Source organism: Perna viridis, chromosome 5, assembly GCF_037379345.1.
Source record: "Perna viridis isolate PV_CMFRI_1.1 ecotype Kerala chromosome 5, ASM3737934v1, whole genome shotgun sequence".
Taxonomy (NCBI): domain Eukaryota; kingdom Metazoa; phylum Mollusca; class Bivalvia; order Mytilida; family Mytilidae; genus Perna; species Perna viridis.
Window position 1 is genome coordinate 19989791 of NC_142449.1, and position 19250 is coordinate 20009040.

At 33.6% G+C, this 19250-nt stretch overlaps 1 long non-coding RNA gene across 8 annotated transcripts in view; it reads left to right on the plus strand.

Annotated features, from left to right (window-relative positions):
* The window catches only part of LOC148616439 (uncharacterized), a 53082-nt gene that overhangs the window by 18714 nt on the left and 15118 nt on the right, over window positions 1-19250 (plus strand). For 5 of the 8 annotated variants that reach the window (XR_015922213.1, XR_015922211.1, XR_015922207.1 and 2 more), the window contains one exon: window positions 244-1699. This is a non-coding gene — a long non-coding RNA (uncharacterized LOC148616439). Of the gene's footprint in view, window positions 1-243; window positions 2353-19250 lie in introns of those variants that run through there. The other 3 variants (XR_015922214.1, XR_015922215.1, XR_015922217.1) reach the window with 1 other exon arrangement.

Sequence of the window (19250 nt, forward strand, 5' to 3'; positions counted from 1 at the left end):
TAGTGCACTGATATGGTAAGCATCCTCTGTTTTTCTAGCAACACCCGCTCAATTGCTCATAAAAAGTCAATTCAGGGAAGAAGAAAAAAGAAAGAAAAACTATTGGCATTTTGTACAAATAAGTATTCATTGTGCAGATGGATTCACCACAAGTTCATGACAGCCATAAGAAATATGGTTTTATTTTGTTCAGTTTTCATTATTTATGGATTGAACTGCATTGAATTTATTTCTTTTTTTCAGGAGGGAAAAAAGCTGTCTTCCTTGATGTGTTCAGTGATTGTAATATTCCCAGACAAGGGTCAAACTATAGTATTAGACCTTTGTAAATATTTATTTGTGTCATAAAATGGATGTATTTTTTGAAAAAAAAAAACACTTTTCCTATTTGTTCACCCAGGGGAATGGAGGAAAAATAGCATTTATTTTCCGGCATTAGGTTGATCAGTCACGTACCCTGTTCAAATGAAAGGAAGAAGAACTTTGGAATAACAGATTGGTATACTGACACAGTTTGTAATGAGCATTGGGGTCCGTCGTCGTCGTGGACAAATTTTAAAATATCTTCTCCTCTGAAACTACTAAACTGACAGGTTTTAAACTTTGCATGATTATTCCTTAGGGTGTTTTGCACAAAATGATCGTTGGGATTTTTGATCATTGAAAAAACATGGCTGCTGTTACTAAAAATAGAACATAGGGGTCAGATTGCAGTTTTTTGCAAACAACTCAAAAATCGTTGCCTTTAGCAAATATCTGGCACGAATAAAATTGTTCAGCATCATGAGATGGACCTATGCCAAAATTTTCAAAATGATTGGTCAACTGATGTAGGAGTTACAGCCCCGGAAACAGATTTTTTTTTTGGATTTTTTGCATGTGCAACTTTGAAAATCTATTCAAAATCTATTGGACAGAATTCAATGAAATTTGGCATTTATGTTTCTTAGGGTATTCCACACAAAATGGTTGTTGGAATTGTTGATTCATGAAAAAACGTTGCCGCCGTTACTAAAAATAGAACATAGGTTCAGATGGCAATTTTTTGCAAATAACTCAAAAATCGTTGCCTTTAGCAAATTTCTGTCTGGGTAATATTGTTTAGCATTATGAGACAGACCTATGACCAAAATTTTCAAAACGATTGGTCATACGGCCCCTGAAACAGTTTTTTTTATATTTTCGCATATGCAACTTTGAAAATCTGCTTCTCAAAATCCATTTTACAGAATTCAATGACAGTTGGCATACATGTTCCTTAGGGTATCCCACACAAATTGACCGTTCGGATTAAGACAGGTTTTTGAAGAAAAAAAAATTGTTGCCTTTAGCAAAATTCTGGTTCAGGCCATGAAAATGCTATGAAAAGCATTTCCTGCATTTGACAATTTAGTTGATTTTAACTTAGCCTGTCTCATTCCTCAAGTTTTTCAAATAAGCAAATGGTTAACCAGGTGAGTGATTCAGGCTCTCTTGAGCCTCTAGTTTCTTTCGTGATAGTTTTAACTACTTACTGGAATTAACATTAAATTAATTGGTAGTAGCATTTGTTTAAAGTATTACAAAACTTTGAGGGAATGGGGTTATTTATATAATTTAAAGTATGTTTCTCGCAAGTATCATGATACTTGATAATTGTGTAATGATAATTGTTGAAAGTATTTGTATTCCACTTATTTTAAATAAATTGAAAAAAATATATGTTGCCATTCCCCTATCTTTTACCTTTACTTTTGAACAACACTTGCCAAAATCCATCCACGTTTTTTTTAAACCCTTAGCAAAGTTACCCTATTTTCAACAAAGAAATTTGAGCAAATTGACCAATAAGTGGTCAAATACCAAAAATTTCAACCATTTAAATAACTGTAATTTTAGAATCTGATCATACATCGATTTCTAACTGTAGGTCAAGGTCTGTTGTATCCTTTATCTTTTATTTTATTTTTTTTTTTTTTGGGGGGGGGGGGGCATAGATGCTATGTATCAAATATTAAATTAGGAATTTTAAAGATAATACGTCACTTATATAGTGGAAACTGAAATTAAAGGTTCTAGCTAAACGATATTCTTTCTTTCGAATCAGATCAGCTATAAAGTCGGCCTCATAAGAGTGATGAAATAGGTCAGCTAGTAGAAGAGCACAATTTGTTCCCACTGGAATGCCCACCATTTGTTGAAAAAGGCGTCCACCACAGTGGACATATATGTGTTAAACTTTCATGTACCAACTTAGAAGTACCCATACAAGGGAAACTCGTATTAAATTACGGAAATCAAATTGTCTACAGACTCCAACTACAGACCTTTAACATAATACATCCAAATTTGTTTTGCGGTCGTATAAAAATGGTAAGTCTAAGTATTTCACTAACTGAAAAATGGACTTAATTATGTAAAAAAAAATAACCTTAATTTTTCTCCTTATCAACCAAAAAATAAGGCATGTGTAACATAATTCAGTAGGTAATCTTGAAATAATATTCAATTTCTTATTTTATGTAATATGAAGAGTAAATATTTGATACAAAATGGCTTGCTTAATGACTTAGACTGTTTTTGTTTGAAGGTTGTAGCTTATGACTATTCCTCAAATTCAAATCGCTGTTTAAATCTAAGTGACGCGTAATGTCAAATATAGTTCACTTAACCTAGAAAACCTGGGAGGGAAAATGTTGTATACTAATCTAGCCATTCAAATATTGTGTTATTGTTTAAATCAGAAGGATACATCATGCGTCTGTTCTTAAGAAAGCGTTTTTTTTTTTTTTTTGTTTTTTTTTTTTAAAGGCATATACCTAGAGAGTTGTGATATGTAATTAAAGCGGTGAAAAATTGAACAATATCAAGGATCTTGAATGGATACAAATGTTACCTTTCTATACATCCATTAAATCATTCATTTCCCTCACATCTTTTTCGAAACCTACACTTCACATGGTCATATTACTTGGAATCATACTTCCCTTACCAAAATATGCACATCACATCTGATGCAAACTGCACTCTTTGCTTTGTTATAGTCCGTGAAATAACACTTTCCAGTCAAAACCCATTCATGCTCATAACATCTGATGCGGACCCTGCGCTTAAAATGGCCGTTTGTCCCAAAAACTACCCAAAACCAAAATATAGCCTGGTTATGTAATCTGATGCGAATTGTATGCTTGACATGACCAAACTCTTTTAAACAGATGATTCGAAGCCTACTCTTCACATAGCCAATACTACTAACATTGCACTTTCCTTACCAAAGTATGCTCATCATATCAGATCCCAACTGTACCTTTAACATTGCCATAGTCCGTGAAATAGCACTTTCGAGTCGGAACTCATTCATGCTCATTACATCTGATGCGGACTGTAGTCTTAACATGGCCGTATGACAGAAACACTACCCAAACAATTGCATGCTTATCACATCATATAATAATTTTACATGGCCCAACTGTTTCAAAAATTTTATTCTTGCTAAAATCATACATGCTCATCACTAAAAATGCCAACCGTTTTCTTAATAAGGCCAAAGGACTTAAAATATAATTTTCCTAACAATTACGTACACGATCATCACATCTGACGGAAACCGTACCCCTGACATGCCCGTATGACAGAAAATCTACCCAAAAATGCATGCATATCACATCATATAAGAATTGAACGCCTAACATGGCCAAACTTTCAAATAACTTATTCCTGCTAAAATCATATATGCACATAACTTCAGATGTCGACCGTTTTCTCAATATGGCCAAAGTACTTGAAATATCATTTTCCCACCCAAAATCATTAATGCTCATCACAATTGATGCGTACAGTTCTCCTTTAAATAGCCATTATACAATTCCAAAGATAACAATACTGTGTGAAATATCCCTTTCGTACCTTAATTCTCCATACTAATCACATATGATGCGAACTGAACTCTTAAGATGGTCATACTATCTGAAAAAGCACATTCTTACTAGAATCATACATGCTCATCACATCTGATTTGATATGTAACCTAAGTATGACCATGCTACTTCAAATAGCATTTTCCTACTTTGATCATACATGTTCATCACATCTGATTCGTAATGTATCTGTAATATGATTTTAATATTCGATATAACATTTTCCTGCCAATAACGTACAGGTTCATCACATCTGACGCAAACCGTACCCCTGACATCCACGTTAGACAGATAAAACTACCAAAAAATGCATGCTTATCACATCATATAAGAATGGTACGCCTGACATCTCCAAACTTTTTCAAATAACTTATTCCTGCTAATATCATATAAGCCCATAACTTAACATGCGAACGTTTCCTTAAAATGGCCAAAGTACTTGAAATATCATTTTCCTACCTAAAATCATTAATGCTCATGACAATTGATACGTGCAGTTCTCCTTTATATAGGTTAAATTAGGGTATGACAGAAAAACTACCCACAAATGCATGCTTATCACATATAAAAAGTGTATGCCTAACATGGCCAAACTGTTTCAAATAACTTATTCCTACTAAAATCATATAAGCCGATAACTTAAGATGCCAAACGTTTTCTTAATACGGCCAAAGTACTTGAAATATCATTTTCCTACCCAAAATCAATAATGCTCATCACAATTGATGCATACTGCTCTCACTTAAATAGCCATTATACAATTCCAAAGATAACAATGCTTTGGTGTGAAATACCCTAAATATGACAGTACTACTTGAAATAGCACTTTCCTGCCTAAATCATATATGCTCATCACATCTGATTCCTACTGTACTGTTCATATGACCTCACGACTCGAAATAATATTTTTCTACAAACAATCTATATGATCATCACATCTGACGCAAACCGTACCCCTGACATGTCCGTAAGACAGAAAAACTACCCAAAAATGCATGCTTATCACATCATATAAGAATTGTACGCCTAACATGGCCAAACTGTTTCAAATCACTTATTCCTTCTTTATCCATATATGCCCATAACTTAAGATGCTAAACGTTTTCTTAATATGGCTAAAGTACCTGAAATATAATTTTTCTACCCAAAATCATTAATGCTCATGACAATTGATACGTGCAGTTCTCCTTTAAATAGCCATTATACAATTCAAAAGATTACAATACTCTGTGAAATACCATTTTTGTACCTTAATTCTCCATACAAATCACATATGATGCGAACTGAACTCTTAACATAATCATACTACTTGAAATAGCTCATTCTTAGCAGAATCAAACATACTTATCAAATCTGATTTGATATGTATCCTAAATTGGACCATACTACTTCAAATAGCACTTTCCTACCTAAATCATACATGCTCATCATATCTCATTCGTACTGTATTCTTAATATGACCTTACGATTCGAAAGAAAATTTTAATGCCAATAACGTACATGATAGTCACTTCGGAGGGAAACCGTACCCCTAACATGCCCGTTTAACAGACAAACTACCCCCAAGAATGCGTGCTTATCACATCATAAAAGAATTGTACGGCTATCATGGCCAAACCGTTTCAAATAAATCATTCCTGCTAAATTCATTCGTGCCCATAATTTAAGACGCCAACCGTTTTCTTAACATGGTCAAAGTACCTGAAATATTATTTTCCTTACCAAAATCAATAATTCTCATGACAATTGATGCGTAGAGATCTCACTAAAATAGCCATTATACAATTCAAAAGATAGCAAAACTCTGTTAAATACCATTCTCGTACCTTTATTCTCCATACCAATCACATATGATGCGAACTGTACTGTTAACATGATCATACTACTTCAAATAGTACATTCTTACCAGAATAAAATAGGCTTATCACATCAGATTTGATATGTACCCTAAATATGACCATTCCACTTTAAATAGCATTTTCCTACTTAAATCATAAAGTGTCATCTTATCTGATTCGTACTATATTCTTAATATGACCTTACGACTCGAAATAACATTTTCCTACCAATAACGTACATGATGACCGCATGTGACGCAAACCGTACCCCTGACATGCCCGTATGACAGAAAAACTACCCACAAATGCATGCTTATCACATCATATAAGAATTGTACGCCTAACATGGCCAAACTGTTTCAAATAACTTATTCCTACTAAAATCATATAAGCCGATAACTTGAGATGCCAAACATTTTCTTAATATGGCCAAAGTACTTGAAATATCATTTTCCTTCCCGAAATCAATAATGCTCATGACAATTGATACATACTCTTCTCACTTAAATAGCCGTTATACAATTCCAAAGATAACAATACTTTGGTGTGAAAACCCCTAAATATGACAGTACTACTTGAAATAGCACTTTCCTGCCTAAATCATATATGCTCATCACATCTGATTCCTACTGTACTGTTCATCTGACCTCAAGACTCGAAATAATATTTTCCTACAAACAACCTATATGATCATCACATCTGACGCAAACCGTACCCCTGACATGTCCGTAAGACAGAAAAACTACCCAAAAATGCATGCTTATCTCATCATATAAGAATTGTACGCCTAACATGGCCAAACTGTTTCAAATCACTTATTCCTTCTTTATCCATACATGCCCATAACTTAAGATGCCAAAGTTTTCTTAATATGGCTAAAGTACCTGAAATATAATTTTTCTACCCAAAATCATTAATGCTCATGACAATTGATTCGTGCAGTTCTCCTTTAAATAGCCATTATACAATTCCAAAGATTACAATGCTCTGTGAAATACCGTTTTTGTACCTTAATTCTCCATATCAATCACATATGATGCGAACTGAACTCTTAACATAATCATACTACTTGAAATAGCTCATTCATAGCAGAATCAAACATACTTATCAAATCTGATTTGATATGTATTCTAAATTGGACCATACTACTTCAAATAGCACTTTCCTACCTAAATCATACATGCTCATCATATCTAATTCGTACTGTATTCTTAATATGACCTTCCGACTCGAAATAAAATTTTACTGCCAATAACGTACATGATAGTCACTTCGGAGGGAAACCGTACCCCTAACATGCCCGTTTAACAGACAAACTACCCAAGAATGCGTGCTTATCACATCATATAAGCATTGTACGCCTGACATCTCCACACTGTTTCAAATAACTTATTCCTGCTAAAATCATATATGCCCATAACTTAACATGCGAACGTTTCTTTAATATGGCCAAAGTACTTGAAATATCATTTTCCTACACAAAATCATTAATGCTCATGACAATTGAGACGTGCAGTTCTCCTTTAAATAGCCATTATACAATTCCAAAGATTACAATACTCTGTGAAATACAATTTTCGTACCTTAATTCTCCATATCAATCACATATGATGCGAACTTTACTCTTAACATAATCATACTACTTGAAATAGCTCATTCTTAGCAGAATCAGACATACTGATCAAATCTGATTTGATATATAACTTAAATATGACCATATTACTTGTACTAGCACTTTCCTACTTCAATCACACATACTCATCACATCTGATTAGTAATTTATCTGTAATTAGATTTTACGACTTGATATAACATTTTCCTGCCAATAACGTACAGGATCATCACATCTGACGCAAACCGTACCCCTGACATGCACGTATGACAGAAAAACTACCCACAAATGCATGCTTATCACATATAAAAAGTGTATGCCTAACATGGCCAAACTGTTTCAAATAACTTATTCCTACTAAAATCATATAAGCCGATAACTTAAGATGCCAAACATTTTCTTAATACGCCCAAAGTACTTGAAATATCATTTTCCTACCCAAAATCAATAATGCTCATCACAATTGATGCATACTGCTCTCACTTAAATAGCCATTATACAATTCCAAAGATACCAATACTGTGGGAAATACCAATTTCGTACCTTAATTCTCCATATCAATCACATATGATGCGAACTTAACTCTTAACATAATCATTCTGCTTGAAATAGCTCATTCTTAGCAGAATCAAACATACTTATCAAATATGATTTGACATGTATCCTAAATTGGACCATACTACTTCAAATAGCACTTTCCTACCTAAATCATACATGCTCATCATATCTAATTCGTACTGTATTCTTAATATGACCTTACGACTCGAAATAAAATTTTACTGCCAATAACGTACATGATAGTCACTTCGGAGGGAAACCGTACCCCTAACATGCCCGTTTAACAGACAAACTATCAAAAAATGCATGCTTATCACATCATATAAGCATTGTACGCCTGACATCTCCAAACTGTTTCAAATAACTTATTCCTGCTAAAATCATATATGCCCATAACTTAACATGCGAATGTTTCCTTTATATGGCCAAAGTACTTGAAATATTATTTTCCTACACAAAATCATTAATGCTCATGACAATTGAGACGTGCAGTTCTCCTTCAAATAGCCATTATACAATTCCAAAGATTACAATACTATGTGAAATACAATTTTCGTACCTTAATTCTCCATATCAATCACATATGATGCGAACTGAACTCTAAACATAATCATACTACTTGAAATAGCTCATTCTTAGCAGAATCAAACATACTGATCAAATCTGATTTGATGTGTATCCTAAATTGGACCATACTACTTCAAATAGCACTTTCCTACCTAAATCATACATGCTCATCATATCTAATTCGTACTGTATTCTTAATATGACCTTACGACTCGAAAAATTTTTTACTGCCAATAACGTACATGATAGTCACTTCGGAGGGAAACTGTACCCCTAACATGCCCGCTTAGCAGACAAACTACCCAAGAATGCATGCTTATCACATCATATAAGCATTGTACGCCTGACATCTCCAAACTGTTTCAAATAACTTATTCCTGCTAAAATCATATATGCCCATAACTTAACATGCGAACGTTTCCTTAATATGGCCAAAGTACTTGAAATATCATTTTCCTACCTAAAGTCATTAATGCTCATTGCAATTGATACGTGCAGTTCTTCTTTACATAGCCATTATACAATTCCAAAGATAACAATACTCTGTGAAATACCATTTTCGTACCTTAATTCTCCATACAAATCACATATGATGCGAACTGAACTCTTAACATAATCATACTACTTGAAATAGCTCATTCTGAGCAGAATTAAACATACTTACCACATCTGATTTGATATATAACTTAAATATGACCATATTACTTGTACTAGCACTTTCCTACTTCAATCACACATACTCATCACATCTGATTAGTAATTTATCTGTAATTAGATTTTACGACTTGATATAACATTTTCCTGCCAATAACGTACAGGATCATCACATCTGACGCAAACCGTACCCCTGACATGCACGTATGACAGAAAAACTACCCACAAATGCATGCTTATCACATATAAAAAGTGTATGCCTAACATGGCCAAACTGTTTCAAATAACGTATTCCTACTAAAATCATATAAGCCGATAACTTAAGATGCCAAACATTTTCTTAATACGTCCAAAGTACTTGAAATATCATTTTCCTACCCAAAATCAATAATGCTCATCACAATTGATGCATACTGCTCTCACTTAAATAGCCATTATACAATTCCAAAGATACCAATACTGTGGGAAATACCAATTTCGTACCTTAATTCTCCATATCAATCACATATGATGCGAACTTAACTCTTAACATAATCATTCTGCTTGAAATAGCTCATTCTTAGCAGAATCAAACATACTTATCAAATATGATTTGACATGTATCCTAAATTGGACCATACTACTTCAAATAGCACTTTCCTACCTAAATCATACATGCTCATCATATCTAATTCGTACTGTATTCTTAATATGACCTTACGACTCGAAATAAAATTTTACTGCCAATAACGTCCATGATAGTCACTTCGGAGGGAAACCGTACCCCTAACATGCCCGTTTAACAGACAAACTATCAAAAAATGCATGCTTATCACATCATATAAGCATTGTACGCCTGACATCTCCAAACTGTTTCAAATAACTTATTCCTGCTAAAATCATATATGCCCATAACTTAACATGCGAATGTTTCCTTTATATGGCCAAAGTACTTGAAATATTATTTTCCTACACAAAATCATTAATGCTCATGACAATTGAGACGTGCAGTTCTCCTTCAAATAGCCATTATACAATTCCAAAGATTACAATACTATGTGAAATACAATTTTCGTACCTTAATTCTCCATATCAATCACATATGATGCGAACTGAACTCTTAACATAATCATACTACTTGAAATAGCTCATTCTTAGCAGAATCAAACATACTGATCAAATCTGATTTGATGTGTATCCTAAATTGGACCATACTACTTCAAATAGCACTTTCCTACCTAAATCATGCATGCTCATCATATCTAATTCGTACTGTATTCTTAATATGACCTTACGACTCGAAAAATTTTTTACTGCCAATAACGTACATGATAGTCACTTCGGAGGGAAACTGTACCCCTAACATGCCCGCTTTGCAGACAAACTACCCAAGAATGCATGCTTATCACATCATATAAGCATTGTACGCCTGACATCTCCAAACTGTTTCAAATAACTTATTCCTGCTAAAATCATATATGCCCATAACTTAACATGCGAACGTTTCCTTAATATGGCCAAAGTACTTGAAATATCATTTTCCTACCTAAAGTCATTAATGCTCATGGCAATTGATACGTGCAGTTCTTCTTTACATAGCCATTATACAATTCCAAAGATAACAATACTCTGTGAAATACCATTTTCGTACCTTAATTCTCCATACAAATCACATATGATGCGAACTGAACTCTTAACATAATCATACTACTTGAAATAGCTCATTCTTAGCAGATTTAAACATACTTACCACATCTGATTTGATATATAACTTAAATATGACCATATTACTTGTACTAGCACTTTCCTACTTCAATCACACATACTCATCACATCTGATTAGTAATTTATCTGTAATTAGATTTTACGACTTGATATAACATTTTCCTGCCAATAACGTACAGGATCATCACATCTGACGCAAACCGTACCCCTGACATGCACGTATGACAGAAAAACTACCCACAAATGCATGCTTATCACATATAAAAAGTGTATGCCTAACATGGCCAAACTGTTTCAAATAACTTATTCCTACTAAAATCATATAAGCCGATAACTTAAGATGCCAAACATTTTCTTAATACGTCCAAAGTACTTGAAATATCATTTTCCTACCCAAAATCAATAATGCTCATCACAATTGATGCATACTGCTCTCACTTAAATAGCCATTATACAATTCCAAAGATACCAATACTGTGGGAAATACCAATTTCGTACCTTAATTCTCCATATCAATCACATATGATGCGAACTTAACTCTTAACATAATCATTCTGCTTGAAATAGCTCATTCTTAGCAGAATCAAACATACTTATCAAATATGATTTGACATGTATCCTAAATTGGACCATACTACTTCAAATAGCACTTTCCTACCTAAATCATACATGCTCATCATATCTAATTCGTACTGTATTCTTAATATGACCTTACGACTCGAAATAAAATTTTACTGCCAATAACGTCCATGATAGTCACTTCGGAGGGAAACCGTACCCCTAACATGCCCGTTTAACAGACAAACTATCAAAAAATGCATGCTTATCACATCATATAAGCATTGTACGCCTGACATCTCCAAACTGTTTCAAATAACTTATTCCTGCTAAAATCATATATGCCCATAACTTAACATGCGAATGTTTCCTTTATATGGCCAAAGTACTTGAAATATTATTTTCCTACACAAAATCATTAATGCTCATGACAATTGAGACGTGCAGTTCTCCTTCAAATAGCCATTATACAATTCCAAAGATTACAATACTATGTGAAATACAATTTTCGTACCTTAATTCTCCATATCAATCACATATGATGCGAACTGAACTCTTAACATAATCATACTACTTGAAATAGCTCATTCTTAGCAGAATCAAACATACTGATCAAATCTGATTTGATGTGTATCCTAAATTGGACCATACTACTTCAAATAGCACTTTCCTACCTAAATCATGCATGCTCATCATATCTAATTCGTACTGTATTCTTAATATGACCTTACGACTCGAAAAATTTTTTACTGCCAATAACGTACATGATAGTCACTTCGGAGGGAAACTGTACCCCTAACATGCCCGCTTTGCAGACAAACTACCCAAGAATGCATGCTTATCACATCATATAAGCATTGTACGCCTGACATCTCCAAACTGTTTCAAATAACTTATTCCTGCTAAAATCATATATGCCCATAACTTAACATGCGAACGTTTCCTTAATATGGCCAAAGTACTTGAAATATCATTTTCCTACCTAAAGTCATTAATGCTCATGGCAATTGATACGTGCAGTTCTTCTTTACATAGCCATTATACAATTCCAAAGATAACAATACTCTGTTAAATACCATTTTCGTACCTTAATTCTCCATACAAATCACATATGATGCGAACTGAACTCTTAACATAATCATACTACTTGAAATAGCTCATTCTGAGCAGAATTAAACATAATTACCACATCTGATTTGATATATAACTTAAATATGACCATATTACTTGTACTAGCACTTTCCTACTTCAATCACACATACTCATCACATCTGATTAGTAATTTATCTGTAATTAGATTTTACGACTTGATATAACATTTTCCTGCCAATAACGTACAGGATCATCACATCTGACGCAAACCGTACCCCTGACATGCACGTATGACAGAAAAACTACCCACAAATGCATGCTTATCACATATAAAAAGTGTATGCCTAACATGGCCAAACTGTTTCAAATAACTTATTCCTACTAAAATCATATAAGCCGATAACTTGAGATGCCAAACATTTTCTTAATACGTCCAAAGTACTTGAAATATCATTTTCCTACCCAAAATCAATAATGCTCATCACAATTGATGCATACTGCTCTCACTTAAATAGCCATTATACAATTCCAAAGATACCAATACTGTGGGAAATACCAATTTCGTACCTTAATTCTCCATATCAATCACATATGATGCGAACTTAACTCTTAACATAATCATTCTGCTTGAAATAGCTCATTCTTAGCAGAATCAAACATACTTATCAAATATGATTTGACATGTATCCTAAATTGGACCATACTACTTCAAATAGCACTTTCCTACCTAAATCATACATGCTCATCATATCTAATTCGTACTGTATTCTTAATATGACCTTACGACTCGAAATAAAATTTTACTGCCAATAACGTCCATGATAGTCACTTCGGAGGGAAACCGTACCCCTAACATGCCCGTTTAACAGACAAACTATCAAAAAATGCATGCTTATCACATCATATAAGCATTGTACGCCTGACATCTCCAAACTGTTTCAAATAACTTATTCCTGCTAAAATCATATATGCCCATAACTTAACATGCGAATGTTTCCTTTATATGGCCAAAGTACTTGAAATATCATTTTCCTACACAAAATCATTAATGCTCATGACAATTGAGACGTGCAGTTCTCCTTTAAATAGCCATTATACAATTCTAAAGATTACAATACTATGTGAAATACAATTTTCGTACCTTAATTCTCCATACAAATCACATATGATGCGAACTGAACCCTTAACATAATCATACGACTTGAAATAGCTCATTCTTAGCAGAATCAAACATACTTATCACATCTGATTTGATATGTAACCTAAATATGACCATATTACTTGTACTAGCACTTTCCTACTTCAATCACACATACTCATCACATCTGATTAATAATTTATCTGTAATTAGATTTTACGACTTGATATAACATTTTCCTGCCAATAACGTACAGGATCATCACATCTGAAGCAAACAGTACCCCTGACATGCACGTATGACAGAAAAACTACCCACAAATGCATGCTTATCACATATAAAAAGTGTATGCCTAACATGGCCAAACTGTTTCAAATAACTTATTCCTACTAAAATCATATAAGCCGATAACTTAAGATGCCAAACGTTTTCTTAATACGGCCAGAGTGCTTGAAAAATCATTTTCCTACCCAAAATCAATAATGCTCATCACAATTGATGCATACTGCTCTCACTTAAATAGCCATTATACAATTCCAAAGATACCAATACTGTGGGAAATACCAATTTCGTACCTTAATTCTCCATATCAATCACATATGATGCGAACTTAACTCTTAACATAATCATTCTGCTTGAAATAGCTCATTCTTAGCAGAATCAAACATACTTATCAAATATGATTTGACATGTATCCTAATTTGGACCATACTACTTCAAATAGCACTTTCCTACCTAAATCATACATGCTCATCATATCTAATTCGTACTGTATTCTTAATATGACCTTACGACTCGAAATAAAATTTTACTGCCAATAACGTACATGATAGTCACTTCGGAGGGAAACCGTACCCCTAACATGCCCGTTTAACAGACAAACTATCAAAAAATGCATGCTTATCACATCATATAAGCATTGTACGCCTGACATCTCCAAACTGTTTCAAATAACTTATTCCTGCTAAAATCATATATGCCCATAACTTAACATGCGAATGTTTCCTTTATATGGCCAAAGTACTTGAAATATCATTTTCCTACACAAAATCATTAATGCTCATGACAATTGAGACGTGCAGTTCTCCTTTAAATAGCCATTATACAATTCCAAAGATTACAATACTCTGTGAAATACAATTTTCGTACCTTAATTCTCCATATCAATCACATATGATGCGAACTGAACTCTTAACATAATCATACTACTTGAAATAGCTCATTCTTAGCAGAATCAAACATACTTATCAAATCTGATTTGATGTGTATCCTAAATTGGACCATACTACTTCAAATAGCACTTTCCTACCTAAATCATACATGCTCATCATATCTAATTCGTACTGTATTCTTAATATGACCTTACGACTCGAAAATTTTTTTTACTGCCAATAACGTACATGATAGTCACTTCGGAGGGAAACTGTACCCCTAACATGCCCGCTTAACAGACAAACTATCAAAAAATGCATGCTTATCACATCATATAAGCATTGTACGCCTGACATCTCCAAACTGTTTCAAATAACTTATTCCTGCTAAAATCATATATGCCCATAACTTAACATGCGAACGTTTCCTTAATATGGCCAAAGTACTTGAAATATCATTTTTCTACCTAAAGTCATTAATGCTCATGGCAATTGATACGTGCAGTTCTTCTTTACATAGCCATTATACAATTTCAAAGATAACAATACTCTGTGAAATACCATTTTCGTACCTTAATTCTCCATACAAATCACATATGATGCAAACTGAACTCTTAACATAATCATACTACTTGAAATAGCTCATTCTGAGCAGAATCAAACATACTTATCACATCTGATTTGATATATAACTTAAATATGACCATATTACTTGTACTAGCACTTTCCTACTTCAATCACACATATTCATCACATCTGATTAGTAATTTATCTGTAATTAGATTTTACGACTTGATATAACATTTTCCTGCCAATAACGTACAGGATCATCACATCTGACGCAAACCGTACCCCTGACATGCACGTATGACAGAAAAACTACCCACAAATGCATGCTTATCACATATAAAAAGTGTATGCCTAACATGGCCAAACTGTTTCAAATAACTTATTCCTACTAAAATCATATAAGCCGATAACTTAAGATGCCAAACATTTTCTTAATACGTCCAAAGTACTTGAAATATCATTTTCCTACCCAAAATCAATAATGCTCATCACAATTGATGCATACTGCTCTCACTTAAATAGCCATTATACAATTCCAAAGATACCAATACTGTGGGAAATACCAATTTCGTACCTTAATTCTCCATATCAATCACATATGATGCGAACTTAACTCTTAACATAATCATTCTGCTTGAAATAGCTCATTCTTAGCAGAATCAAACATACTTATCAAATATGATTTGACATGTATCCTAAATTGGACCATACTACTTCAAATAGCACTTTCCTACCTAAATCATACATGCTCATCATATCTAATTCGTACTGTATTCTTAATATGACCTTACGACTCGAAATAAAATTTTACTGCCAATAACGTACATGATAGTCACTTCGGAGGGAAACCGTACCCCTAGCATGCCCGTTTAACAGACAAACTATCAAAAAATGCATGCTTATCACATCATATAAGCATTGTACGCCTGACATCTCCAAACTGTTTCAAATAACTTATTCCTGCTAAAATCATATATGCCCATAACTTAACATGCGAATGTTTCCTTTATATGGCCAAAGTACTTGAAATATCATTTTCCTACACAAAATCATTAATGCTCATGACAATTGAGACGTGCAGTTCTCCTTTATATAGCCATTATACAATACCAAAGATTACAATACTATGTGAAATACAATTTTCGTACCTTAATTCTCCATATCAATCACATATGATGCGAACTGAACTCTTAACATAATCATACTACTTGAAATAGCTCATTCTTAGCAGAATCAAACATACTTATCAAATCTGATTTGATGTGTATCCTAAATTGGACCATACTACTTCAAATAGCACTTTCCTACCTAAATCATACATGCTCATCATATCTAATTCGTACTGTATTCTTAATATGACCTTACGACTCGAAAAAATTTTTTACTGCCAATAACGTACATGATAGTCACTTCGGAGGGAAACTGTACCCCTAACATGCCCGCTTAACAGACAAACTACCCAAGAATGCATGCTTATCACATCATATAAGCATTGTACGCCTGACATCTCCAAACTGTTTCAAATAACTTATTCCTGCTAAAATCATATATGCCCATAACTTAACATGCGAACGTTTCCTTAATATGGCCAAAGTACTTGAAATATCATTTTCCTACCTAAAGTCATAAATGCTCATGGCAATTGATACGTGCAGTTCTTCTTTACATAGCCATTATACAATTTCAAAGATAACAATACTCTGTGAAATACCATTTTCGTACCTTAATTCTCCATACAAATCACATATGATGCGAACTGAACCCTTAACATAATCATACGACTTGAAATAGCTCATTCTTAGCAGCATCAAACATACTTATCACATCTGATTTGATATGTAACCTAAATATGACCATATTACTTGTACTAGCACTTTCCTACTTCAATCACACATACTCATCACATCTGATTATTAATTTATCTGTAATTAGATTTTACGACTTGATATAACATTTTCCTGCCAATAACGTACAGGATCATCACATCTGACGCAAACCGTACCCCTGACATGCACGTATGAGAGAAAAACTACCCACAAATGCATGCTTATCACATATAAAAAGTGTATGCCTAACATGGCCAAACTGTTTCAAATAACTTATTTCTACTAAAATCATATAAGCCGATAACTTAAGATGCCAAACGTTTTCTTAATATGGCCAAAGTGCTTGAAAAATCATTTTCCTACCCAAAATCAATAATGCTCATCACAATTGATGCATACTGCTCTCACTTAAATAGCCATTATACAATTCCAAAGATACCAATACTGTGGGAAATACCAATTTCGTACCTTAATTCTCCATATCAATCACATATGATGCGAACTTAACTCTTAACATAATCATTCTGCTTGAAATAGCTCATTCTTAGCAGAATCAAACACACTTATCAAATATGATTTGACATGTATCCTAATTTGGACCATACTACTTCAAATAGCACTTTCCTACCTAAATCATACATGCTCATCATATCTAATTCGTACTGTATTCTTAATATGACCTTACGACTCGAAATAAAATTTTACTGCCAATAACGTACATGATAGTCACTTCGGAGGGAAACCGTACCCCTAACATGCCCGTTTAACAGACAAACTATCAAAAAATGCATGCTTATCACATCATATAAGCATTGTACGCCTGACATCTCCAAACTGTTTCAAATAACTTATTCCTGCTAAAATCATATATGCCCATAACTTAACATGCGAATGTGTCCTTTATATGGCCAAAGTACTTGAAATATCATTTTCCTACACAAAATCATTAATGCTCAGGACAATTGAGACGTGCAGTTCTCCTTTAAATAGCCATTATACAATTCCAAAGATTACAATACTCTGTGAAATACAATTTTCGTACCTTAATTCTCCATATCAATCACATATGATGCGAACTGAACTTTTAACATAATCATACTACTTGAAATAGCTCATTCTTAGCAGAATCAAACATACTTATCAAATCTGATTTGATGTGTATCCTAAATTGGACCATACTACTTCAAATAGCACTTTCCTACCTAAATCATATATGCTCATCATATCTAATTCGTACTGTATTCTTAATATGACCTTACGACTCGAAAAAATTTTTTACTGCCAATAACGTACATGATAGTCACTTCGGAGGGAAACCGTACCCCTAACATGCCCGTTTAACAGACAAACTACCCAAGAATGCATGCTTATCACATTATATAAGCATTGTACGCCTGACATCTCCAAACTGTTTCAAATAACTTATTCCTGCTAAAATCATATATGCCCATAACTTAACATGCGAACGTTTCCTTAATATGGCCAAAGTACTTGAAATATCATTTTCCTACCTAAAGTCATTAATGCTCATGGCAATTGATACGTGCAGTTCTTCTTTACATAGCCATTATACAATTCCAAAGATAACAATACTCTGTGAAATACCATTTTCGTACCTTAATTCTCCATACAAATCACATATGATGCGAACTGAACCCTTAACATAATCATACGACTTGAAATAGCTCATTCTTAGCAGAATCAAACATACTTATCACATCTGATTTGATATGTAACCTAAATATGACCATATTACTTGTACTAGCACTTTCCTACTTCAATCACACATACTCATCACATCTGATTAATAATTTATCTGTAATTAGATTTTACGACTTGATATAACATTTTCCTGCCAATAACGTACAGGATCATCACATCTGAAGCAAACCGTACCCCTGACATGCACGTATGACAGAAAAACTACCCACAAATGCATGCTTATCACATATAAAAAGTGTATGCCTAACATGGCCAAACTGTTTCAAATAACTTATTCCTACTAAAATCATATAAGCCGATAACTTAAGATGCCAAACGTTTTCTTAATACGGCCAGAGTGCTTGAAAAATCATTTTCCTACCCA